General features: G+C 35.8%; 1 protein-coding gene across 1 annotated transcript in view; it reads right to left on the bottom strand.

Annotated features, from left to right (window-relative positions):
* Positions 1-26,446, bottom strand: part of ZBTB20 (zinc finger and BTB domain containing 20) — an 84,333-nt gene continuing 57,887 nt past the window's right edge. The window contains exon 3 of the mRNA XM_074214559.1: positions 1-26,446. This exon is cut by the window's right edge and continues 3,146 nt beyond it. The gene's annotated coding sequence lies outside the window, so the exon portion shown is untranslated.

A 26,446-nucleotide genomic window follows, 5' to 3' on the forward strand; every position in this document is an offset into this window, starting at 1 on the left:
GAGAAAGAGAGAGAGAGAGAGAGAGAGAGAGAGAGAGAGAGAGAGAGAGAGAGAGAGAGAGAGAGAGATAAGAAGATAAAGGTAGACAGGCTAGGTGGCACAATGGATAGAGCACCGGCCCTGGAGTCAGGAGTACCTGAGTTCAAAACTGGCCTCAGACAGTTAATAATTACCTAGCTGTGTGGCCTTGGGCAAGCCACTTAACCCCATTGCCTTGCAAAAAAAAAACACCCTTAAAAAAACAGCCAGATTCATGAAGGTTTCAAAGAACTTCTGATAAAAAATACTCTCTATCTCCAGACAGAGATCTGATGGATACTGAGCAACAATTGAAGCAGATATTTTCTTGTTTTTTCTCAACATGGCTAATGTGGAAATGTTTTGTACAATTTTATATGTATAATAGGTATCATATTTCTTTCCTTAATGGTGAAGGGAAAGAATTTGAAATTTTCAATAAAATATTAAAATTAAAATAACCAAGAGCTAGAAAGAGAGAAGGAAAGTCAGAATTTCCAGATGGATTTCTATAATATATGCCCACTTTCTGCAACAGATACTGAGTACATTGACAGGACAATGTGTAGCAGATACAGATGTGGACTGTAATTTATATGTTAATACTACATTTCTTTTAATATAGGTGTTATTGTGATGTTTTTTCAATTCATTTTGCTTATTGAGTAAATAATTAAGATCTAAATGTATAATCAATATGAATGGTTGGTTTTGTGTAAATGTAAACATATTAGTTGAGGCTCAAGACATAAAGCAGTGAATAGAATGAGTATATTACTCCCCTTCTCCTTTCAAAACAGAATTACCTCTAGGACCTGAGAAAATTTGAATGTAACCTTGTAGTGGTGTTGGTTTTTCTCTGGGAATCTAGACCTGCCTGTGTGAGGGCAGAATGGATGGAATAACTCAGCTAAGAGATTGAAGTGTCCATGTGCTCCTTATGAGACCCTGAATTATATACTCTCACTCTCTCTCTCCTATATATGCCCACACATACATATCTATAAGTGTTATGTATATCTGTACAAATATGTATATCTACATAGGATCATTAAGGCATACTGCCTTAATGATCCTATATATCTACAATACATAAAGATACATATACATAACTTATACATATGTGTGTGTGTATATATATATATAAATATATATACACATAATGCCTTAATGATCCCTATTTTTGCCAAGTCTTCACAAACCTCTTGCCTAAAATTCTCTTTATGTGGAGGCATGACAAAATAGGGATCATTAAAGCATATGGCCATAGTTCACATAGTATGCATGTAGAAACTGAATAAATATGTGACAGAAATGGAAATTGCCTTGCTGTAGCTATATGGGAAGCTGATCAATCCAGAAATTTCTAGGCATTCTTATGTCTTTGCTGGATAGCTTTTTTTTTTTTGGCCTCAACACAATCTTATTCCTTAGAGACCATCATAGATAATCACTTATAACTTAACTTTCTGTTTGGTAGAATTTTATTATTCTGACCTATAGGTGAGAAGTTGTCTCAAGGCAAGCTTAGATAGTCAAATGAATCTTAAGATATTATCTCAGTGAATCTGGCAACAGCAGGTAATACAAATGTGTGGTTAAGTAGTTATTTCACCTTTTGGGGTCCCTGTTTCCTCATAAGCAAAAATGAGATAATTATACTGGATGATCTCTAAAAAGACCTTTCTAGGTCTAACACTATCTTAAGTTTTAAGGGTCCTGATATCTAAGGACTTAAAGGGAAGAACTTTTTCCCTCTAGGTCTTCAGCTCCAAAGATTTCAAAGGATCTCAAAAGTAATAGTTGTATGAAATAAGATATCAGGGAAAGTGTAGTATATCATTCCAGAAATAGAAGGAAAATAGATCTCTGAATATATCTCCTGGCACTTAAATGGTACTTTGTTCTTACCATTAATTTGATCATATAACATTTTGTATTTTAGTTGGGTTTGTGTTGTATTCTCCACTAGAATGTAAACTCTGTGAGAGTATGTTTTGTTTAATTCTTGTATCACTTTCAGCATTTGGGAATAGTGCTCTGGACATAACTGACTTTCATTATTTATTGAATGAGCATTTTGAATGGATTTTTTAAAAAAGCATTTTGACCTGAGGCATCCACTTACTTGCCTATTCTTTCTGTTACCTTCAAGGAGAAAGCTTCAAATGGAATGCAATGTAGTGGCTATGGCTTTCAGGTGGGGACAAAGTTGCCCCTGAATACGGAGGTCAAAAGAGTCAGTCATGCATTGAGTGTTGGCTTCTTGGAGGCCAATGAGGAAGTGTAATGGATAGAGCACTGAACCAAGAGTCAGGAAAATCTGAATTTGAATTTGGCCTCAAACAGTTAGTTACTAGTTACATGACCTTGGGTGAGTCATTTCACTGCTGTCTGCATCAGTTTCCTCATCAGGAATATGGAATTATCTATACCTCAGGGTTGTTGTAAAGATTAAATGAGATCATATAAAGTACTTAGCACATAGTAGAATCTTAATACTTGTTTCTTTCCTTCCTTTCCAAATTCATATTTCCTCCATTCCAGTATAGCCAACTAAGATAATTTTTCTTGAATACTGTTTTGCTGCCCTACTTCTATCTTGATCAGATTATATGATAGTTTACTATTGTCTACTGGATGGAATATTTACTCCAAAATTCTATATTCAAGACCCCCATATTTCACTGGCCCCTATCATCTCTAAGGAGTTCTTATCAGAGCCTTTCCTTTCAATTAGTTTGATCTTCTCAACTCCTCCAATATATTCCTTCTCTCTGTCTCCATGCTTTCAATTGTATTGTTCTCCTTGGCTGGAATGGTTTCTGGATTCATCTCTGCCAATTTATACCCATTGCTCTAGTCAAGCTCACTTCTTCCAAGACACTTTCCCTGAACCCCACTTAGATAATTTCCTTGCTTTTCAACTCTCAGCACTTCAGTTTACACATTATGTGTTTAATTGCAATTTATTGCATATTTGCCTTGTCTTCCCAATTAAACTGTAAGTCCCTTGAAGTCACAAGCTGCATACATTTTATACTCCCTATGTCTTCCCCATAGTAGGGACACAGTACTGGTGTATGTAGTATAGTGTATAGTAATACACATATTGTGTATGTGTAAGTTGAATATTTATTAATTTATGTCAAACAATTGGCTAAAAGACAAAAAAATTCCATCACATAAAAGAAGACACAACAGAAAACCAGGGAAAGAGTTTTTTTTTTTAATTATTCCTTCATATTCAAACTTCACAAACAGTGTGAACTTGTACAATACCTCGGAAAGTGAAACTTACAAAAAAAGTGCTGGTAACATTTAAAAAAAAACAACAAAAAACCCAAAAAAACAAACATCATTCTTAGCAACATCAATTACTCTTCCACACAAAACAGAAACCTTGTAAAATTTATTTCCGTATTTTTAAGGCGTAATACTTCCGTATAAAGTATATGCAAGAGATAAAACTTCACAGTATTCCAAAATGTCACAATAATAATAATAATATAATAGTATAATGAAGCGCTACAGTTAATTTTTCTTTTTTTTTTTTTTACTTTTTCCTGTTTAAATAACAAATACAAGTCACAGGTAAATATATGTGAGAAAAATACGAGGCTAATATTAAATGGCAGGTAAGGATACTGTCACTGTAAGAAAAACTGGCAGGATGTGTGTATTTATTCTATATTTTAAAGCACTTGATAGAAAAGGCGTATGCAAGGTTTTTAAAAAAAATTTGCTGTTTGTTTGTTTGTTTTGATAACTGACAACCATTTAAGAGTATAATGAGAGAAAAAAAAGGAACAAACTCCCCCTTCAAAACTATTGACCTTCTCATTCCAAACCACGTACATATTTATGGATGGATGTGTGTGTGTGTTGTTTGTGCACATGTGTATATGATTACACCAGTACACGGACTGGGAAAAGCAGTCTTTCTTCCCTTTCCTTACTTAGCTACAATGACCTGAGAAGGCCATTGAAGTTCTTCTTGGGGAAAGTTCTATTGCAATCTTCCCTAAAGGTCAATTCCATCTCCTGCCTGAAAAGACAGAGGTTGGTCAGAATAATTCCCCTCAGTTCGAAATATGCTCTGGGAATGGAAACTGCAGAAACATGGACACCCACACAGACACTGAATATACCACTGGGATATGTATGTGAAGATGGATGGGTGCAAAACAATTTTCTATTTTGCCTAAGACATACAAATGGATCTCAGTGTACGTAATGTGTGTGTGTGTGTGTGTGTGTGTGTGTGTGTGTTTGTGTGTGTGTGTATACAGTAGCAATTGCTAAAAAAGGGACCATATTCCTTTCCATAATAAGATACAATGTGATAAGAAACATTTCTGTGCAGGGAATGGTATTTCTTTGAATCCTATCACAATGCAGTGGTGGGGAAAATCAGGAAACAGGTTCACCTTTCAGCAGTTACCACAGTAAACTTCATTATGGACACACATGCCCAGCCCTTTGGCCCAAGCATGAATATGTGAAGAGCCAGCCACTCAGCCAACAGGTAACAGAAAGACAGCAGATAGCATAACACATCAGTAAGGTGCTCAAAGAAAAATGTGGCACCCACTCCTGGAATGGATGGCCACGTTAAGGTGCTTCAAAAATATTTTTTTTTCACTTTTCATTTCAGACATAAAAAGAGTATTGGTTTGCACGTGGTAGTTCTGAGTCAGGCCAAGAGTTTTGAGATTTCTGACATCTTCCATAATAAGGGCTTTCACTGTAGTTGGTTTTTTTGTTTCTTGTGGTTCATCTAGGTTCATCTTTTATTTTTTTCCCCCTTAAGTAACCAATTTTTTAAAAAAATGAAAGCAAATATGACAGAGTGAGAACTGATGAAATGGTATAGAACTTTACTGCATTCCCATTGGACCAAGATGGTTTCGCCCATTCTTTCCATAATGCTGTTCCTTTTTTTTTTTCTTTTTCCATTACAATCCATTCTTTGTGAACATACAGAAATGACCAAAGTCACTGCAAGTGGCTGTTTTTTTTTTTTGTGATCTGTTTCAAGAATCCAACCTCGTTTCCTCTACTGCTGTTTGTGTAGTATCTGGGTTTGAAATGTGCATATGGACATATATGCACCAATAAACACGTATGTATGTGCAACATATACACACTATATATGTAAGTCTATGGAGGAAGTGTGTACATATTTATACAATATAGTGTATATAGTTTGAACTGGAGATAAACTGAACTGGGTTCGGACATGAGCACACATTCCCCCCTTTCCTTTCCCCTCCCCCACCCTCTCCCCTGTGTATTTTAAACAGTCTGGAGTTTTGTTTGTTTGTTTAAAGTGCATTGAACGCAAAATAATTGGAATCCATAGATCCCTTAGAAAATATTTTGGGTGTGAAATTCTGCCAGGCATAAGCCCCCCAAGCCCTCAAGGCTTGTGGTCTCTATTGCCAATGGCAGAAGTGGCAGTGTCAGCCTTGTGGCCGGGGAGGGCCATCTGGACTCCTTTAGAGCAGCACCTTTGCAGAAAGACTGAGAAAGGAGGAAAGAGAGTACAGGGGAGAAAAGGGTGATTTTTCTTAGAGGTTTTTGGGAAGCTTGGTTTTTATTTTGAAAGTGGGTGTCCATTCTCCTCTTTGCTGGCAGCTAACATCTCTTTCACCTTCCCAGGCTGCTGCTGCTGCCCTCCCTATGGTCCTGCACATGCACCAACCCTCACACACTTTTCCTTGAGGCTTTCTGTGTGGTCTTTCCCCATGTCTATGTGAGTGCCGGCATCTCTGAGGAATAAGGCACCTGAAAAATCAAAAATCAAAAAGATGCAAAACCCCAGTTCATGGAGCCTCTCTCATATTGCATTGATACCATTTTGTGTGTGTGTGTGTGTGTGTGTGTGTGTGTGTGTGTGTGTGTGTGTGTATTTTAAATGTGTTGAATGAAGTCTCCAAAAGGAAACTCAGATCCTTCAGCACCAAAAACCTTTAGAAGTGCACCCTAAATGTAGACACAGACACACACATATACTCCACAATGTACCACTCAGGGAATATGTGGCTGCTTGCTATTGCTCGCTTTTTTTTTCCTGTAAAATTCTTTGATTCTCTGAAACTGAAATTTCAAAACTATCTCTAAGGCTGGCTTGTTATTTGTTCACTGGTGACCAGAAGTGCCCAAAGGGACTAAATTATCTATTGTGTGTGGTCAGAAGAATGTGGCTCATGATCTCTCTTTTCATCTGAAGCTGAAGATGGGCAGAGTTTTTTTTTTGCACCAATATTATTTTCAAGAGAAAGTATTTCTGGGTCTAAAGATTGCTGACAGAGATTAGAAAATAGAGTTATGACTCCAAAGGTGAAAGACTGAATGTATGACCTATGGAAATACAGAGGGAAGGAAAGGTTTGCTTTACATAGGAGTGAGTGTTCAATCACTCCCCTTTCCATCATAGCAGGAGAAATTTGGAAATTGGAAGGAATCGGTTGGTTCTCTCTGTGAATAATGCATAATGTGAATAAGTGGGTTCAACACTTCAACTTATTGTCTAGGACAACTCTATACCTTTTCAGTTCTAGGACAGTCTTAATGTCAGGCCAATTTTCACATGAAAGAAAATCATCCATCTTTCCTGAATTATTAATATCAGTTATTAACTGGACACCCTGCCCTCAACACATGGATTCTAACCCCATAATTCAAGGAAATAAAATGCAATGACAATTGGCTAAAGTTATGTCAAGTGGATAAGAAAATCTGGCAGGTGCAGAAGATAAAAATGTACTGATTTATAAAACAGGGAGCAACTCATTAAGATGAATTTGATTCTTTAGACCAAGAACCTAGAAAAAAATTACTGCAACCTTTTTTCATTGGACTACTACAATAGGCAGGCCTTAAAATAATTGATGCTAGGTGAATAGAAATGCAAAAGGAATAGGAAAAAAAAAAACAACCCAGCATGGAATACATTTTTAGATACTGGGTTGCCGGCTTTGTGGGGCATAATTGTTTGGATAAGGCCATCAATTTTCATGGAAAATGTCTGTGGCATGATCTTTCAATGACCAAAGTTATACCACATTATTCAATCACTCAAGGGAAGGAAGGAAGGGAACCAAAAAACAAATAACCAGAAAAATGTAAGGACTTTTGTCTAGAAGAGCTATATCCCTGTAGGAAAGGAGTCTATGTACAATGTATAGAGGAAAGGACTAAATAAAACTCCTTCTCAAAATCCCAGAGCCTAGGACTAACATCTGAACTGCATCCTCTGTTTTATATATTTCAGGGAGGAAGAAGTTAGTCTAGCTATATAAGGAAAAAAAAAGAGGCACATGATTTTATTTAGTCCTAAGAGAGTTCCAAGACTATTAAACAAAAGCGTAAGTGGAGTGAGTGTGTGTGTGTGTGTGTGTGTGTGTGTGTGTGTGTGTGTGTGATTGTGTATATGTATGCACTCACAGGGTTCATAGTATTGTAAAGTGGAGTAGTCACCCAACTGGAATAGTGAGAAGAAGAGAATAAAAGTGAACATTCAAGAAGGGGCAAAAGAAAGAAAGAGGATAAAATGAAGGCAACTCTACAGCTTTCTCTCAGTTTAACAGTCTCAAGATTTGGCTGCTTTTCAGTCCAGAATGGAATTGATTTATCTTAGTCTAGAAAGTGTCCCAGTTAATTATCTCCAGTTTGTTGTGTTACAGTTCTTGATATTCCCTTTTTCTCTTCCCTCCATCCAAATGTCTTCTAAAAATATCACAGTTTTACTCTTTTTTTTTTGAAATTTACTTCTTCAAAGTTGAAAAATATGGAAAAGCTATCAAAAACAACCTCAAAGTTCTTCACCTTCACAGTGAATAAGTTAAATGACAATCCACAGAGTCAAAGATCTTATGATCTCTTGGCCATGCCATGCCCATCACTGATCAGAACAGGTGATATCCTCCAGAGGAGGATTATCTTCTGCTCTTATCATCCTTTTCCCTCATTCCTCCAATTGCTACTTTCTATCATACTTTTCTAGTCCTCCTCTCTGAATCTCTCTCCATCCAAGGAATGTGAGAAAGATCAGGAAAAGAATGGAAGCAAAACCTTCCTGGAGAGCAATGATAAACAAAAGTTTTTGGAAATGCCTACTGAGGTGTGAGGTTCGTGGCTGGCTTCACTGATGAATTCATTTGGAGACAGCAACGTGTGGGGTCTGAGCAACTGAAATTTCATTCACAGAGAACTTTATTAGACCTCAACTCTCAGGCCCACCACGATTTTGTGTTGCTTGAATATATAACTACCTCTCAATTGATATAGGATATCTTTCCCCGTTATCTGGTATCCTCTGTGTGGAATGTTCCATGATAAGGTGAAGAGGTGAGGATGTATTGTACCAAAAAAAAAAAATAGAGCTGTGGATAAGAGCAAAAACAACTTTGCCTTTGGTTTTTTCAACTTTTTTTTCAAATCATGAAATATTAAAGCCAAGATCATGCCTCCCCACCCAGAATGGTGGTTTCTATCATCCGACAACTGTTGTATGTATTTCTCTCATTTGGCAAGGCTGAGGTGGGGGGGGAAGAGAAAAAGGGGTTGCAAAAATTAGTTGAAGACACAGGGTGGTAAAATGCTTCCACACTTAAACTCACAGTCCAGTGTTTTTGACATTTCATAAATAGCTTTTTTTAAAAAAAAGAATAAAACAAGAACAATCCCTTTACTTACTCATCTGAAACAAAATAAACAGCAGTGGGTACAAACTTCTTCTTGTAACAATTACAAAAAACAACAATATAATCCCAACTTTAACACGCATCTTGAATCATTTTTTTTTTAAACCTCAAAACTGCAGCATATCCTTAAGGGCAAACTTTTCGATTAAGTTTTTTTTTCTTTTTTTTTTTTAAATAATGTCTTCACCAAAAAAACAGTCTTGTACCAATAAAATGCATTCAAAAATAGAAAATATCACACAACAAAAATATGTATCCTTCCTTTCCAAAAAAGATTCTTCACAAAAAAATGTAGAAAAAATCCCAACAATTTTTTTCCTTTCCTAAACATTACCTTTCAGTCTAGGGCACAATTATTTATTGATTTAAATGTCTGTTTTTGCATAAAACATGGAAGATGCAAAACAACTACTGTATCAGGATTGAGAAATTACATCCACTCACACCCCAACCCTTAAAAAAAAATCAGCAAACATTAAGCAAATGAAAAAATAAGGCTAAGAAAAATCCTTAGAGGGGTACTGAAATTTCACCTTTCTGGTAGCAATTATAATTACCTTTTTTTCCCTTTTCATTTAAATGGAGTTAACTGGCTCAATTGGCACCTAGTGACCATAAAGAAGGGAGACCAAATGGATTCCAGTACATTCTCCAGAACTGGCAGCTATTGACCCAATGATTATTTCAGGATGATGGCTTCCTTTACATGTTAAGGTTCAAAGTCACTATCAATTGGGAATCACTTGTAAAGGAGAAGTAGGAAGTTGAAAAGTCAGACAAGACTAAATGGAAGGAAAGCTGTATGTGCACTACTTTTTTGAAGGTATGAATATGTAAAGGTTGAGTGAAGAAACCCACTAGTTCTATCCTTCCCCTTTTCCTCCATCCCAACTAGTTCTGTAGTCAACTCAACCCAGGCTCTGGTGGTTTTCATTTCTTTGTTGTGGTTGACAATTGTTCTTTCTTTTATTTATTGGTTTTTATTTTCATTTGAGAGAGTATTTTGGGTATATGTTCAATAAAAAGATTTCTCTTAGCCTGTTCTGTTGCTTATTTGATTGCTGTTTTTTTCAAGCTCATTTTTGTTGTTTTGTTTTGCTTTTCAAACAGTGAAGTGTGTCCAATTTTATTTCCAGTGCATTTAAAAAATTATAAAAAAACAACATATTTTCCCCATCCTTCCAAAGGAAATGACTGATAAAAGTACAATACAATAAAAATTGGGCATCATCAACAACAACACAACGTGCAACCTCAAGAACATCAAAGAAAAACAAAACAAACAAACCAGGATAATAGGATACAAGCGTGAATGTGCTGAAAACAATAAAATACTAACTGATAAGCATTGGTTAAGAAATTGGTAAGGCTACTCTTAGATTTCTAACTTAACATGATTAACCACTGCTTTTCTTGCCTTTTCCTTTAACGCTATTTTTTACTCACTAGATTTTTTAAAGTATTTTTAATCTGAAACAAATTTTGTCTTCATATTTTTTGGTCTACAGTAGAATTACATATTAATAAAACAAAATGATATTTAAGTAATAGGTTAGTACAGTATCCATGGGAAAAAAGAGAAAGATAATACTAAAATAGACATAAGTTGCAATCTACTAAAAAAATAAACAAATATAATAAAAATCATAATCAGGGTAACAGTGAACTGAAAGAAAGAGATGCAGAAAAAGATGCTTTTGGATAATACAAACTTCTGACATACTAAGCCCTAGGACTGCAGCATCTAATAGCAATGCATAATTGCTTAGGGTTCAAATGGATCCACCTCCTAATAGCATCATTCTGATTCAACTGCAGAACATGAGGCAAGATCACACAAAATGGGACAGGCAGTTTGGTCTAGCGAAAGCTTCCAGGTTATCTTAAATGATTGGTCAAAGGGGCCTGGGCAAGTATGCAAGAAAACTGGCTGGTCTGAGGGAGATGCAGATGCCACCTGGTTCAGTTTTTGGAGGACTTTCTAGCCCACTTCTCAAGAGAACCAAATAAATTATTTGGGAAAGCATGCAAGACAATCTACCCTAATTTGGAGTGGAGGTGGGATTGGGGAGGGGAGTGAAGAGGGAGAAGTAGACACATTTTTGGCACCCCACCACTTCTTTGCATCTAATACGCTGGTTTCCTACTGCCTGTGTACACATATTCACAGTGTTACCTAGAGGACTGCCTAACCCCTTTTCTGAGTAAAGACATCAAAAAGTATTCATGGAGTTAAAATAAAATACACTGGCAGTGGTCACTGCTGGACTCCCTAGGGGCTAAATAGCCCAGGGAAGGGGATGTCACTTCATGGCATGTCCATGATGCTGCCAACAACTGAGAATAAAAAACAGAGACATAGAGCTTAGGCAATAAGGATAGGCGAAATCCCTATTAACATTTATTATCCCTGGCTGATGATTGGTTCACTGTGGCCTTTGAATGTGAGGAAGAAGCAATAGTGAAAGAGGGCCAAAGTGTGTTTCTCTTTCCAGGAAAGAAGGAAAAAAAATCAGTGGCATCAGTTATCAATACTCCTTTTGGCTTTTTATTCTCACATCAAATTATCCTTGGTTTTTCTCTCGTTCACTTACTGTAGGGGATAACACATATTAGAATCTAGTGCAAATGTCATCTAATCACAGCTTTCCAGGAGCAGTAGACTACATCCTCATCTAGCTTGAGGCCAACCTCTCAAACCTTCATAAAGAGCAAGGGCTAACAGTTCAAATTAGGAAAAGCAAACAAAGTTACAATTCTAGCATTCACCACAACAGGAAAGGCACTATCACAGCAGGTCCATCATCTTCCAAGTACTTTTGATGCCACAGGAAAGGACATTTTTAACCTTTCCCTCAAAATAATGGGAATTAAAAAAAAACAAAAATAGCCATAACAAGATTGGTTCCATGAATAAATGAACTCAGTGGCTAATAGAATATTTGACTTTTATCATCTGCTCTCCCACTGGCGACTGCTGCTAACAATACAGACCAATAACATTTGACTGTAATTGCTTATTGAAATAACCATGTTTTTAGCTAATGCCTGTGTTGGAAGAAGAGAGTTCGTGGGGATGTTTCTTTGTTATTGTTGTTTTTCTTCTGACCTGCCTAGAAAGTCAGGACAGCAGTTCAGTGGCTCCTTGGATTAGAAACTTTTCCTTAATGACAGTGGGAACAGAATGAAAAGTGAGTGATTTCTTGACTACCAAAACACATCTTTTGAACCTATCATATTAAGATTCTTTGACAAAATTATTTTTGGCTTGGCCTATGGAAATTCAGATATTTGGTGACAAAAAGCTGTGCATTACGGAACTGGAGCAGATAGACACCAGCTATGGAAGAAGTTGTTTTCCAAAAGCCTCATGTAGGCTAAGACAACTAATGTGTATAGAAAAAAAAAAGGTCAGTTTCTTTCTACAACTTTTTTCTCACCACTCTTAAAGCTCACCCAACAGACGTTTTTCTGTATGCCTGTTAAGATTTCAGGTTTTTAGGGTTTCTAATATGAAATGGAGATAAGCCTAAAGCTAAAAGTATTTAGATTAGCATTTGCATTATGCTCTGAAGGGATATTCCCTTCTCTGTTTTCTTTGTGTGTGTGTATAAAATACCTAAAAGACTAGAAAAATTCTAAATCTTTTTTTCTTCAGAGGGTAACAGATATAGATGTATCAGCAGAAGGAGAAAGGGAGTAGAACCAATTTCTGCAATTTTAAGAGAGGCCATACTAGAGATAGGTTTTCAGTTAGAATCCTTCAACAAAGAACATTTCTCAGAATAGTTCAAATAGTCATTTGAATATTCTCTTGCTATACTGCAAACATCAAATCTTAGATTCTGCTGGATTCTTTCAGCACCTTCATCCTTTTTCTACTATCTTTGAAATAACTTATTTCCATTTCCTAGGGTCTACATCCACTGAACATCTGCCAAACTGATGACTTCAAAGTTTTGCTTTAAAGTAAAGAAACCCCAATCCTAACCTTGTAGATTAATTTATTTAATAACATTCTTTGTTTAGGCCACCAGTAAAATTTCCATTGTTTCCCTTCCTCCTTTCTATCCTTCCCATTTCCCAACACCAGACAAGTTTGCTTAGTTCTTCTCAAAATAAACTGTTCATAACACTTATTTGCAGTGTTTATTGCACTGTTCCCTTCACTGTCCTTTTAAAGAAATACTTCTTCACTACATGCATGGCCTTCCTCTTTGGTTAGCCTGATCTATGGTTCTATCATGGGGCAGAGGGAGCATGTTCAGGCTCATGGAGCATCAACAAAATGGGCCAGTTTGCCTTTAGAGATATCAGATTGCTCTTCTCTGCCCCAGTGGAATGTGCATTGGGGAATTGGCTTTGTGGTACAGCCTAAGATTGTGATTTTTCAATTTCACATCATTTAGCTCCCTTTAGCCCAACTCAGTCTTTAGTGAAAGCTTCATTGGAAAAAAAAATAAAAAGGGTTTGGAAAATCTTGAAATCACTTTCACTTTGAACATCTTCCATTACCATGACAGAGCTTGCTTGAAAAACACAGGGGTTCTATCACCAAGGTTTTCTGAAAGTCTGATTAACTGGCAGTAAAGACTCTAGAGATTAATCTTTCAACCTGCCCAGAACCAGGCACAATGGAAACAGTCCAACATTTTTGTGACACATCTCCATTTTCTTAACTTGCTTCCATTTTCTCTTCCCTCTTTCTTTTCATGTCCCTGTCCTCCCTTCCTTTCCTGGCACAATTACATTTCAGTAGTGCAATGCAGTGCAGTCATGCTTAGTGCAAAAATAGAACACTCTATCCCAGACCAAAAGCACAGTCCCAAACAGCTCTTACTCAAGGATACCAGTGCCATCAAAGGATGGAGATGCAGTCTTCACCCAATATTTTTTGGGTTGTCTCTTTCATGGCCCTGTCTGTTTTTACTCAAAGGAGAATAGTAATAGCTAATATACATCACCAATCCTATTGTATAACATTGAGCCCATGAGCAGAAAGTAAAGGGAAGCAGTCAAGTTGAAACCAGGGAAGCCAGAGGGAAACAAATGCAAAGGTCAGTAGTGGTTTTATGTAATGGTTTTCATCATGTCAAATGGCTCCCAAACAAAGGGGCATGAGCACAGAAAAAAGATAAAGCTCTCCGGTTCCCAAAAACTTAACAGTGACAATTCTGATCCAATTTCTGAATAGTGCAATCAATTCTTCCTCAATGGCAATAAGACAGTAGCCATCCTACATAACACAGATAAATACATCAATGGCCATCTTAGTTCTCTTGATCATTCTCCTATTCCATTCCCCCTCTTAATAGCTTCCCTACTCACTTTTTCTGTCTTTCTACAAAAACATCAGAGTACCCAGATAGACAAACACACACATACATACACACATACATACACAGATTCTCAAGGCCTCTTTTCTGGGTAACAATTTGAAGCTTGTTATATAATAAAACAGTTCAATGTTACCAACATAAAAATCACAAGAAAAAGCTACAGCAATTAAATATCAGATTAGATTATTAAATTAAAATTAATCTGCAGTGCACTACTTCTTTTGTGGAAAACATTCATATTAGGACACCTTCCAGGGCTCACTCAAACAAGAATTAGCTTGAATGGGAGGGATATGGAATATTCAGTGATTTTGGAGAATAGTCTTATATAATTAACAACCTTCAATAGTTGACTTCTGAAATTCTGCAGTAAAAATAAGAGCTTTCTGAGCATTTTGGTATTTATTTGCCCATTATCTAGCACAGTGCCTATCACAAGTAGGTGGTTAATAAATTTGTTGGCTAAAAAGGCTAAATATTTCATCAAGGTCTGAATGTGACTCTGCCAGCATAAGTTTATATGTGAATTTAACATAAAATATAAGCTGTGATCTAAAGGAAATCAGGAAGTTGTTTACAAGCAGAGTAATTCTATGCCACTACAATATATGATCAAAGCACCTGGACAGTTGAAAACCATGAGGTTACTAATGATTCTTCCAAATTGCTCTGCTTTCTGCCTTTGCTTGGCAAAAGACAGATTACTAAAAGACATGACTTTTGAACCACTTTGAAAACTTAAACTCTTCCAACAATAATGTAAAGAATAATTAATGTATGTTAAATGTATACCAACTGCCTCTTAATTTCCCTCTTACTGGGTCATTCAGGGATGGTTGGGATTGAATTGAATAGAGAAGCTAGAATTGTTTTGCCCAAATCTTTCCTAATATGATGAGCGAATTTGGCAGACCTGATTCCCTCAAGAGATTTTAGCCAAAGAAGAGTGCAATTAGAGAAACCGTTTTTGTTTTTTAGTATCTTCCTAGTTTTTGGAAATTCTTTAAACCCTTTACAGCATAGAAATTAAAATCATATCAGAGTTAAGCCACCAACTTACTTCAGTCTTCTCTGTATGATGTTTCTGATGTATAGACTCCCTATAATGTACAAGGAAGTTAAAACATCACTCACAGTCATTTTCCTTTTATGAGTTATACAAAAAGTTAACTTAAGGTAGTGCTATTTGTTTCCAAAAATTTCTCTGGTAAAATTTGATAGAACTAAGGGATAGCTTTAATCACAGACATTCAGGGTTATATTACCCATGCTCACAACATTGACTGTGAATGTCAAGTGAGGTTCTCTCTCATGGATAAAGCATTTTGATATATCTGAAAACTGACTTTAGGGAGTCTACTCAAAGTAATTTTATATTTCTCTAATTCTTTTTGCTTTCATGTTGCTGGTATATTTAAACTTCAACTATGCTAAAAACTGAACTTGTTTTCACCTTTGTATGCCTATAGTCTAATACAGTACCTTGCATACAATCCATGGTTAATAAATATTTATTGAATTAAGGTAATGTTGAAAACCAAATTATGAATTTATAGAAGGAAAGATAAACCTGAAGTGACTAAAATTCCTCAAAACACAGGAATCTACTAAGTTAAGGTCAAATTGTAGTCTCAATGATTGCTTTTAAAATTTTTAAAGTAGCTTTTCATTTTTTTTTTAATTTCCTGGATTTTTTGAAATAGGCTTTATTTAGCCTGGGAAGGAAATATTTGAAATATCTGTCCTGTGTGTGCTGTATAAATCCCATTCTCCCTCTTCATTAACTACATACAGTTCTATGACCCAGAACCAGTTCATTTTGGTTACCTGGTTTTTGTAAGAAAAGTTTTTTATTTTTCTTAGTTCAGTCTCAAATCATGTTTAAAAACATTCCTTTTAGCCCAGCAGCAAGTGCTGTGATGAAAAGAAGCATGGTACCTTTGTTGAAGACTCAACTGTAAAATGCAAGGTTTAAACCATTATAGCAATACATGTTAAATTACAGGACATTTCAATATGAATCTGGTGTCCATTGTAGTTGATAAATCAGTATTGAAATCTCAGATTATAAAACTTTTAGTCACTTGAGAAGGGGCAGAGAAAAAAAAAGAAAGAACAGTCTAACTATTTGCTAATGTACATGGTCCATCAATGTTAGATTCTCTAGAAGAAAAATAAAAAGAATTAAGGAAATAAAATTCTTCTCCAATTAAGGTTTATAGAGAGCAAATAATTGTTTTTCTATGTAAAAGTGGTGTTTGCTGGCCTAGTTACTTTGTTAGTTTCACTTTCTTTGAAGGAATTGCAATCTGTGCACACATACTCTAAAAAAACCAGTATGAAAAATAAACTGGCTTTATATCAGCCTCTTTTTCAGATTATTTTTAAGCCTATATTTCCAAATTCTAAAACTATGAGTTAGTGAAATGAACTGTAGCTTTTTTGAAATGAATTGTCAAAAAAGCAAGTACATTATGAAGGGAAAAGGTAAAAGAAATCTACTCTATTAAATATAAACTATCTTGTTGATTTTTTTTCATTGCTATACAGTTATCGTTAAGGCCAAATGTTCCTGCCTGCTACTACCAGCACAGATAGCACCTAAGCAATCATAAAGTTACAGCTTGGAATTATGCTTCTTTCTAACAATAAATGTAATCTAGATACTAATTTGAGAACAAGACAGAAATTGTGATGATAAATCCTGATCCTTATTCAGGGAGGAGTGAATAGGCTAATTCCATTAATTTACTCTCAAATAATTTTTCTGATTTGCTGGCTCAATAGAGGCCCTATAAAAACAAAATATTCTCTTCTATGTATTATTTTCCAAGACAGATGCTTTTGTTATTTGGGTGACCGACAGGAGAACTTTTTTATTTATTCAGAAAAAATGCCCTGCAAGAAAGACAGCTATTTGGGTTCATGGTGTAATCCTGTGTGTGGAGGGAGGAGGAAAGCAAGAGGATATCTTGGTTTCATCTTCATGCTAAGTTAAGAGTGGTAGATTATAAGGCCACAAAAATAAGGAAAATGGTGAATTATCTGTTGCTGTATGTTTCTTTGGATCGTGGCAGCAAAACTCTTCTATTAATCCCCTTTTATACCTTTCTGCAGGTTATGTACAAAAACTGGTTTGATGAAAAAATCTGCCTCAAGCTTCAGGCCAAATGTAGAAACATTTATGAAATTCAAAGAAATTCTGATTGCTTGCAAACACCTCCAGCACATCCTCTATTCTACTATTCCTTCTTTTTGGATTTCTGGTTTTTATTTGGAAAAAAAAATTGAGCCTCTTAGCCTATTCAAGATCATTCAGTGCAGCCATACACATTCACATATACACACAAACATACACAGAGAAAATCCTTATGAAATTTGAGAGTCAGAATGGCATAGTTCAGGAAAGAATCCTGGATTAGTCAAAAGTCCTGCATTCTAATCCCATCTCTGGCTCTAAATATCTTACTACTTTGGGAAGATCATTCAATCTCTCTGAGTTACAGTTTTTTTATTTTTATTTTTTTAATCTTCAAAGGAAATCATCATACTTGTTCCATATGATGTTTGTGAGGAAAAGGAGATAATTTTTGTAGAGAGCTTTGCAAACATCAAAGCTCTCTAAAAACATTAGCAGTTATTTATTAAAAGCACTTTGAAATCTATAAAATGCTATGTAGATGAATCATGGTTATATGGATCGGAGAGAAGGGGATCACTGGTATAACTTTTACTTGAATTATCAAATTCTGTAATAATGGCCCTCAATTATGAGGGTGGGGGTAGATCACATGACTCCTCAAGTTGTCTTACAATTCTATGACTATCAATTTTAGAATTGGTGTTGAAATATGAACTTCCAGGTACAAATTTGGTACTTTGGGAAGCGAACAAGAACTTTTTTGCTTGCCAGCTAATTACTGTTTCAGTGATCAAAACAAGGCTTTTGTAATATGAAAGAGTTGTTGTATCTTTCTAAAATATTTCTGATTACTGATGGCTTATTTAGAAAGAGCTTATGGAGGCTTAAGATTGATCAAGATCATTTTGGAATACAAATCCTTCTATTACTCTCGTGGAGTTTAAATTGTAGAAACCTATTATCTGTGGAAAGTTTCATTTGGTTAGAGAAAAAGAACAGAAGCTGAACCCTCCAATAATGATTATGACCACAATAAACATAATCATTTTTCTCTCTTAGAAATGGTCTCTTGTCACCTAGTGAACTTACATTTTATTTGAAGAAAAAATAATTTCTTTCACTTTTCACTATGAGAATGAAAAGGAATGATCTAAGCAAGCTAGTTTATCTGACATTTTAAAAATGTGATCAAGATTCTCCCACTCTCAAAAGAATATTGATAAATTAAAATCTAAAGATGGCAAGAAGATAATATTCACCATGACTCTAATTTGAAGCTTACCTGCTTCTGCAGCCCACTCACCTCAAAGTGCTTTTAGTTTTATGGAAGCTAAAGGTGGTACAAAAATGAACAGAAGTAGAGAAAATAATCATTCAGGATTATTGATTGAAAGATACTTCATTAATATTAGCATTTTTTCCCCTGAAGGATATTCTAGGAAAGTATATCATTCCTAGAAATGGCAGATATAAGTTAAGTAACAATAAGTAAAAAAAAGTCAAACCAATGTAGAATTCTGTCATTGTACTTAGAATCTATCATCCTAACCATAAAAAGTTTCAAAACTCAGGTGGGTTGAAGAAAGAAGATGGTTTCAAGGAAAACAAAGTGAATTAGAAAATTATAAACAATCTGGAAAGAAGAAAGAGCTGGGGTTATTCTTTCAGAAAGGAGGGGTTGAGAGAATTTTACAGTTTGGATAACCAGCTAATTCTGATTGCCACGGAAGAAAAAGCACAAAAAATGATATTAAATTATATCACATGGGATTTGATTTAGGCACAAGATTTTCTGGCAATGACACTCAACTTGGTTTCTGAGGGAGTGAATCATGAGGCCTTTTGGTGTGGAAATCTTTAAGCAAATTCCATCTTTTTGGATAGGAACATGGACAACATGATTTCAAAAGATCCCATCCAATTTTAGTATTTTATAATTTATCATGAAAGGCAGAAAATCTCTACTATCAAATACAAAGGGGAAATTGTGTCCAGGTTTCCTGAGAACCAACATTTTATGGATTCCATTGGCTAAAGAAATGTATTAGAGGGACTGAAGTACCAGGCTCAAATTCTATCTCACTTCTAATTTGAAAAAGTCATTTAAATTCCTTGTTTCAGTTTTTCTTCAGCAAACTGGAACTGCAGATTGCTGGCCTACTTCAAGGGGGGAGCTTGAAGAATATTTACTTAAAATTATTATCAGCATCTGAAAATGCAGCTCCTTAAAGAACCATTATCACAGACAATGGTTGCAAATATAAATGGGACAACCAAACTGACTTTATACTTCATAAAACAGGCTTTTTGAAAACAGCTTTTAATGGAATAGCTCTTGTTGGTCAGATTATGTAATGAGTTGCTAGCTTTTTTATTGGAATTTTTAAGGAAAATAAAAGAGAAGGGAGATCACAGATAGTTCACATACACATACACACACACACACACACACACACAAACACACACACACACTTCTTTTGTTCTTCAGAAACTGAGAGGGTCAGCTCAACAGGATTTTTCATGAACTTGATTCCCCCTTCGGTATTAGCCTAATACTATGTTTCCAAAAAAAGTTTTCACTTTCCTATGTTTTGCTAAAATTCTGTTCTTAAAAAAATTCTAAAACCTGTATAGACAATACTGAAGCTGATAATAATATAAAAAAACAAACAAACTAGAGCCAGTAACAATTATTAAATGCACCAAATTAACTGCAGCAGATTGGTGATGAATGATAAATGCAAAGAAGTGGCTGTCTATCAACTCATGATCATAGGCATATTCAAAAGTTAAAATGAATATACTGTAATATATATATTTTGATATAGCGTTGTTATATATAATGTGTATGTTCTAGGTTTCAGAAATACTGCAACGTAGTGTACTGTACTTAAGTAAGCATAGCTAAATAGTAACTCATCTTCTTCCACAAAGTCACTAGTACTGTTAATAATAATTAAAAAAAATCTGTTATTTTTTCCAGTAAAAAGAAATACCTATGGTTACAGTCACAGACTTCTGAATATAGAAAGACAATATACATTTTAACAACAGTAACAAAAAGCTGCAACCATATGTAGCCTTATTTAATGAGAAAGGGGAAAAATCACCAAAGAGAGAGAGAGAGAGAGAGAGAGAGAGAGAGAGAGAGAGAGAGAGAGAGAGAGAGAGAGAAAAGAAAACACTCTCTGGATTCTGTAAAACAAAAATAATCTACATATCATAAAAATAAGCTATCTAATAAGTGAAGAACACAGGAGTGAGAAAAATGGTACCTACTGCTTCCAGGCCACATGCTTTCAGTCACCTACTCAAGATGGGACAGTGTTAACAAACCAGGTTGGCATCCTATTTTACAGAATGAACTATGCATGGGCTATCCATATGTACTACTCTCAGAGATTACAAAACTGTCCTCCCTGACAATCAATCGATCTGTTAGACACAGTAAACGACTCACTCCTGGAAGGACTTTGGCAAAGGCCACACTGGTTTCAGGAGACACAGCTTGTGGACTATAAACAATTCATTGCAGAAGCAGGAGGCATCAGGAGGTTTTAGTTTGGGAATATAACACGTGTGTATGTGTGTGTGTGTGTGTGTGTGTGTGTGTGTGTGTGTGTGTGCACTGCACCACAGAGGAAGAGGATGGGGCACATTTTAGACATTGGGTGTCATGAGCTTTCCCTGCCTAGTGCTCCCTTTCTCTCCGCAGAGATGGTGTGCTCCTTAAGGATGCTCACTCCTCCTTGTTGGTCTGCCAACTTAATACTTCTGTTCCACTTTCCCCTAAAGGAAACAGCCTGTTACTGTGGGTTTTCTGTGGCTCCAACAAGCTGCCTTTGTTTCTTCCATCTCCCACAGCTTTACAAAAGCCAACAGAAGAAGCAGGTGATTGTTATTTCCTTGGAAAGGACCATAGCACAAATATTCACAAGCTGGTGAACTGTGTGTATGTGTATGTGTTTGTGTGTGAGGTGGTCAGAACAGTTGTGAAAGCCTGAAATGGGCTCCCTACCCCCTGAAGGTACACTGCAACTGTTCTGTAGCATCTAGTTGAGTGCCTCTATATGTGCCAAAATATGAGCACACAAACACCCAGATGACAAGTGTACACACACATCCATGTGGGGAGAGAGAAAGACCCTGGGGAAAATGTATGTTTTCAGTGAAGTGCCATCGAACCACTCCACATGAAAACCTTCAAGTTTCTTTTAACCAAGATACATATGACTGTACAATATACTTTCCATGGTTTGGGCTTCTTCCAAGTACCACAAAGCATCATCAGGGACATGGAACTGTTGCTGCTAGCTAAGGCAAATGAGCAGAAGCATTCTTTAATCTGTGAGACCTTTGCCTCATAACTAGAGATTTCAGACTATGTTTGGTTGTTACTAAGGATCAGGAAAGTGGAATACAGTTTATTACTAAAAGCACCATACAAGGTAGGGTATATGTACCAGGTACACTCAATTATAAACATTCCTTGACAGCAGTTGTAATATATTGGAGTAGGTGAAATTTTTCTTTTCATAAGAATCTGTACATGAAGTATAATTACATTCTTGGGCAATAATGAATTCTTATTCCAATAGGAAGAGAGGAAGATATGAATACTTGGGGAGTCAGAAGGCCCAGATATAGATCCTGACTCTGATACCAACTAGCTGTGTGACCTTGAGAAAATCATCTATCTTTTAAAGGTCACAGTTTTCTTGTCTGTAAAATGGCCCTGCTGCTTTCTAAAGTCCTTTAGAGCTTTAAAATTTTATAGGTCTTATACTTAGTTCATTTACTCTGTGTGTTCACAGATTGAGGGGTTTTGTGAGGCATTTTTGAACAAAGAAAGTCTCTAAATCTGAAATAAGGTTGTTGAGGACTTTCACAGCTTCAGTAGGATGAATACTTATTAACACCAGGATTGGTCTACTCCAATGGTATTCCTTATCTTTTACATAGGACTATAGCTCATGCCATTCCATTACTGATTTAAGAATAATGGGCTTCTGCTTTTAAAACAGTCACTGACTAATGTCTGAGGAGCACCAAAAATGAGATGGATGATGTTCAAACTATGCTGCATGGGGCCCTTCAGCTTTTTATTGGAATTTTCTTTAAAGGAAATATTAGCAAAGTTGGCTAATGAAAGGCATATTTGACTTTTTGTATTATAGAGATGACATTCAGACCAACTCCCAGACTTTTTCTACCTTGAACCTGCATCATCATCATCATTGACACAGAACAGATGGACCCTTCTCCAAGAGCCAATATTCAGAACATCAATCAAACACTTTTTCTACCTTGAACCTACACTATATCATTGACAAAGGTGAGATGAACTCTTCCCCAAACAAGCATCTCCAAAGTGATTACAATTACTTCTGGTGGGCTTGATAGCCTCAGCAGTTTTTTGCCTCTTCTTTGCCCTTCTTTACCCATTAGGTTGCCCCTTCTGGCTTATGATCCAGGATAATTTTATTTTATCATAATGAAAGTTTGAAAAGAAATAGATGTTACCTCCCTCCTTTGACCTCATCCCCAAACAGTTTCCAACTTCTATCTTCAATTCCCTAATACAAGGCTTTATGGTTTAATTCTATAACTTTATACTGTATCAATTTTGAGAAGACAATCAAAGTCACTTCAATTTGGACTTCAGAATCAAAATAGTTAACTTTTATAACAACTTAGGGATGCTAAAGAAACCTTTGGAATGGAAGAACATTTGCTGGGTAGGGCTTTAAGTTCTATTTACTTCAATACAGTGCTATGCTATTCCTCCATCCGAATAAGAAGGGATCTCACACTCAGGAAGGCACAGCCCTCAAAATGAAATAAGTGGCAATGGCTCTGCTACCATAACAGATTAATAAAACAAAGCAATCCACTATAAAAACCCAAGCTCTAGGATCTGCTGTTGTACAAGGGTGGATAGAGATACAATCAGACTTAAAGAAATGGATATGATGAGGATCAATTTCAAACTAAATTCTTCTGAGATCTTAAAAGTAAACTCATTTGACCATCCAATTATTAGAAACCATGCTTTGGCTAGGTCATTTTTTTAATGGACAGTGTTTGTATGAATGCTGAATTGCTAAAGCTTTTATTTACTTGTGGAGATACAGGCAATGTCAGCACTGGCTCATCTACACTTGGGAATCTCAACATGCCCTGAACTGAGCAGTGCTATTCCCAGCCAGAATTATCTCTTTCTTGCCTAAGCACCAGGGTGGAGATTGGCTTTTGAAAGCTTGCACCAAATAAGGCTGTTTTCCTGAGAACCAGGAAAAAAACAGCCCTTTTCTTTAAAGAAAATCAAGAAAGGAGAGGGGGATGTGGCTATAATTACATAAAAATGTCTAGCCATATAGGATTTTATGCTGCAGTAGAGTAAATTCAGAGGATCAGTTGAGAGTTTTGGAGATAGGGTCCACTTTGAATTTCTTTACTGTCCTCTTTAAAATTCCATCCTAATGTGTGTGCCCTGGGTCTGTTTCTCTGTCTTTCTCCCTTCCCTCCTCCTTTTAGTACAATTCTTTTTGGGTGAGAAAGGTGACTTTTCAAAGCTAGAAGACACCTAATAAAAATCCAATACATCTAGAAATGCCAAGAGACCTTTTTAAGGACTTTCTGCCAAACTTTCCCATTCTTTCTGTAATTTTTCTTTCTTTATGGTCTTTACAGAATTATTTGTGGATGTTGCCTATATTTTGAGATATCTTTAATTTCTCTACCATCACCCCATCTCTCAACTTGTTGCTACCTTAAAACAAAATCTATTACAAAATTTCTTTAATGAGCCAGATCTCCACCAGAAGGTAGGCCTCTCCTTAATCTCACCACAGTTCCAAATGGACTCCTGTACCAAAAACTGGAATAACCTTGTTTTGTTGCTACCTGCTTTGGGTATATATAGCAGAGGTGATTTGGTACCTTCTCTGAAGAATCTCATCTGTTTTACAATCTTTAAAATAGTAAAGGGAAAGATCCGAGCAGGCAGTGATCACTTTGCCTTGAAATCCCAAGAAAGGCTAAAAACCCATCTTTCTTAAAGCTGGGGATGGAAACATTATGAAAAAGCCTTCAACAAGTAGTCAGCTAGATCATTTCCTTGGCTGTTCAATAATGTGAAGAAGCTTTTTAGGGGTGGTAAGGGTAGGTTTTATTGTCTCTCAGAGAAAGGGAGACCACAGATAGGGAGGATGGGGATAGAGGGGCTGAGGGCACTTGACAGGAGAGGCCAGACAGATTGTAGTGCAAATAGATAGAGGCATTAATATGTAAAACTCAAGTATGGGTCTTTTAAAGATTTCTTCAGGTATCACCATATTTCTACAATCTAGGGAAGGATTTATCCTTTGCTCTCAAGGAGCACAGAGGTGATTAGAAATTTGTTACACTGGTAACAAAGTATGCAAATCATTCATGCTCAAAATCTTATAGAACAGGTTGCTGCTGTAGGGGCTAACACTGGCAGAGAGAAAAAATGGTTTTCCAAATTGCTTGTATATAAATATATACATATATATGTATATGTATGTATATATATATACACACACACACACACACACACACACACACATACTTAAGAGGTCATTTTGAAAAAGAAAAGAACTTATAGAGCTTAAAGTTTCAAATTTAGTTAAATAGGGAAAAATGAGCAGTCATTTCAATAGGCATTGATTCTGTTTAAGGTGCCTTTAGGTTTGGTCCATAAATTTATCCATATATATATATATATATATATATAGTAAATCCTGTTTCAAATTCTCTTTCCTAATAAAGAGATTCACACACACACACACACACACACACACACACACACACATATATATATATATATGTATGTATGTATATGTATGTTTGGACTAAGCATTTTGGATTATTTGGGGTGTTCATCCAAATATTACCTATTATCTGTAAAGGAAATGATCCAGTGTTATTTTGAAAGGTCAGCTCTGTTTGTAGTGTTTGGAAGTGTTAATCTTTATAAAATGCATCTATCATTTTTCTTACTGGATGAATTTAGCTATTTCCAGATTCAATCATTAAAAAAAAAGGGAAAAAAGAGAAGAGAAAAAAAGAAAGTGTGGTTTTTCTTTCCATATAGACTCTGGCTTTCAGTACCCAATCAAAAGAAACCTTAATCTGTGGGATTCACTCCTAGGTAAATTCTTGATTTACTGGCTGAGGAAAAAACAAAGAAGTTTCAAGTACTTAAAAAAAAAGTCCATAGATGGATATGAAGCACTAAGAGGGTTAGTTGTTTGGAATGAAATTAAAGAACTAAAAAGGCCTTTCCTCTTAGCTCTTGATGCTGAGATTTCACTCCCACTTCCCACTATGAGGTTGTTTTAAAAGTTAAGGATTGTCTCAGATCACAAGCAGTTTCATCCTTCTACCTTGGGTGCAGAATGTTTTGTTTTTTATAATCTTCTAAATCCATTTGGAAGGCAGCTTATTTAAAAGGCTAGTTCAGTAAGGTACTGTACCTGAAGCATCCCATCTTCCTGAAAAATAAAGACCAGATGTTAATATATATATATGTATATATATATATGTATATATATATATATACATATATATATATACATATATATATATGCATATATACCCACTCTTTCACAAAGAGGGCACTGATAGGAGATAGGATAGGAGAATTTTTGGAGGAGAAGACATTCACAAGGAACCAATATTTAGTATAAAGATGGTACGCTGCTTCCGATCTAACAGTTGATTCACCGAATGGCCAGGACTTGGTTAATGGTTATCCACCCCACTGAGAACTCTGAGGGCACCTTCTAGTTTATTTCTTTTAAGAGATGGGGAATATTGAACATTTGGGACTTCAAGCCTAAAAGGAAACTCTAGACATATTTTGAGCTATCTTCTTAGTTTTAAAATAAGGCAAATTAGTCTTGTCAATTGGATTTTCTTTAAAATTGGGAAGATGAGGATTGATTCATGGCCTGAATGTACCTCATAAAACAACTCCACAGGAAAGAATGTTGTTTCTATATTCATATTGTGATTTTAGCAGAGACCCTGTTTTAAATGGGGCTTTATCAAATGCCAGGCAAATGTTTGTATACTTTTTAAAATAATCTCTGTTGAACAACTTCATGGCCCTCTTCTCTTCTAGGTCATGTACTTTCTTAATTTATTAGTCTTTCTTTTAATCTCATGGGCTAAATGATTCTTCAAAATCGTGTAATTTTAAAAACATA

The sequence above is a fragment of the Macrotis lagotis genome, chromosome 1 (genome assembly GCF_037893015.1).
Source record: "Macrotis lagotis isolate mMagLag1 chromosome 1, bilby.v1.9.chrom.fasta, whole genome shotgun sequence".
Taxonomy (NCBI): Eukaryota; Metazoa; Chordata; class Mammalia; order Peramelemorphia; family Peramelidae; genus Macrotis; species Macrotis lagotis.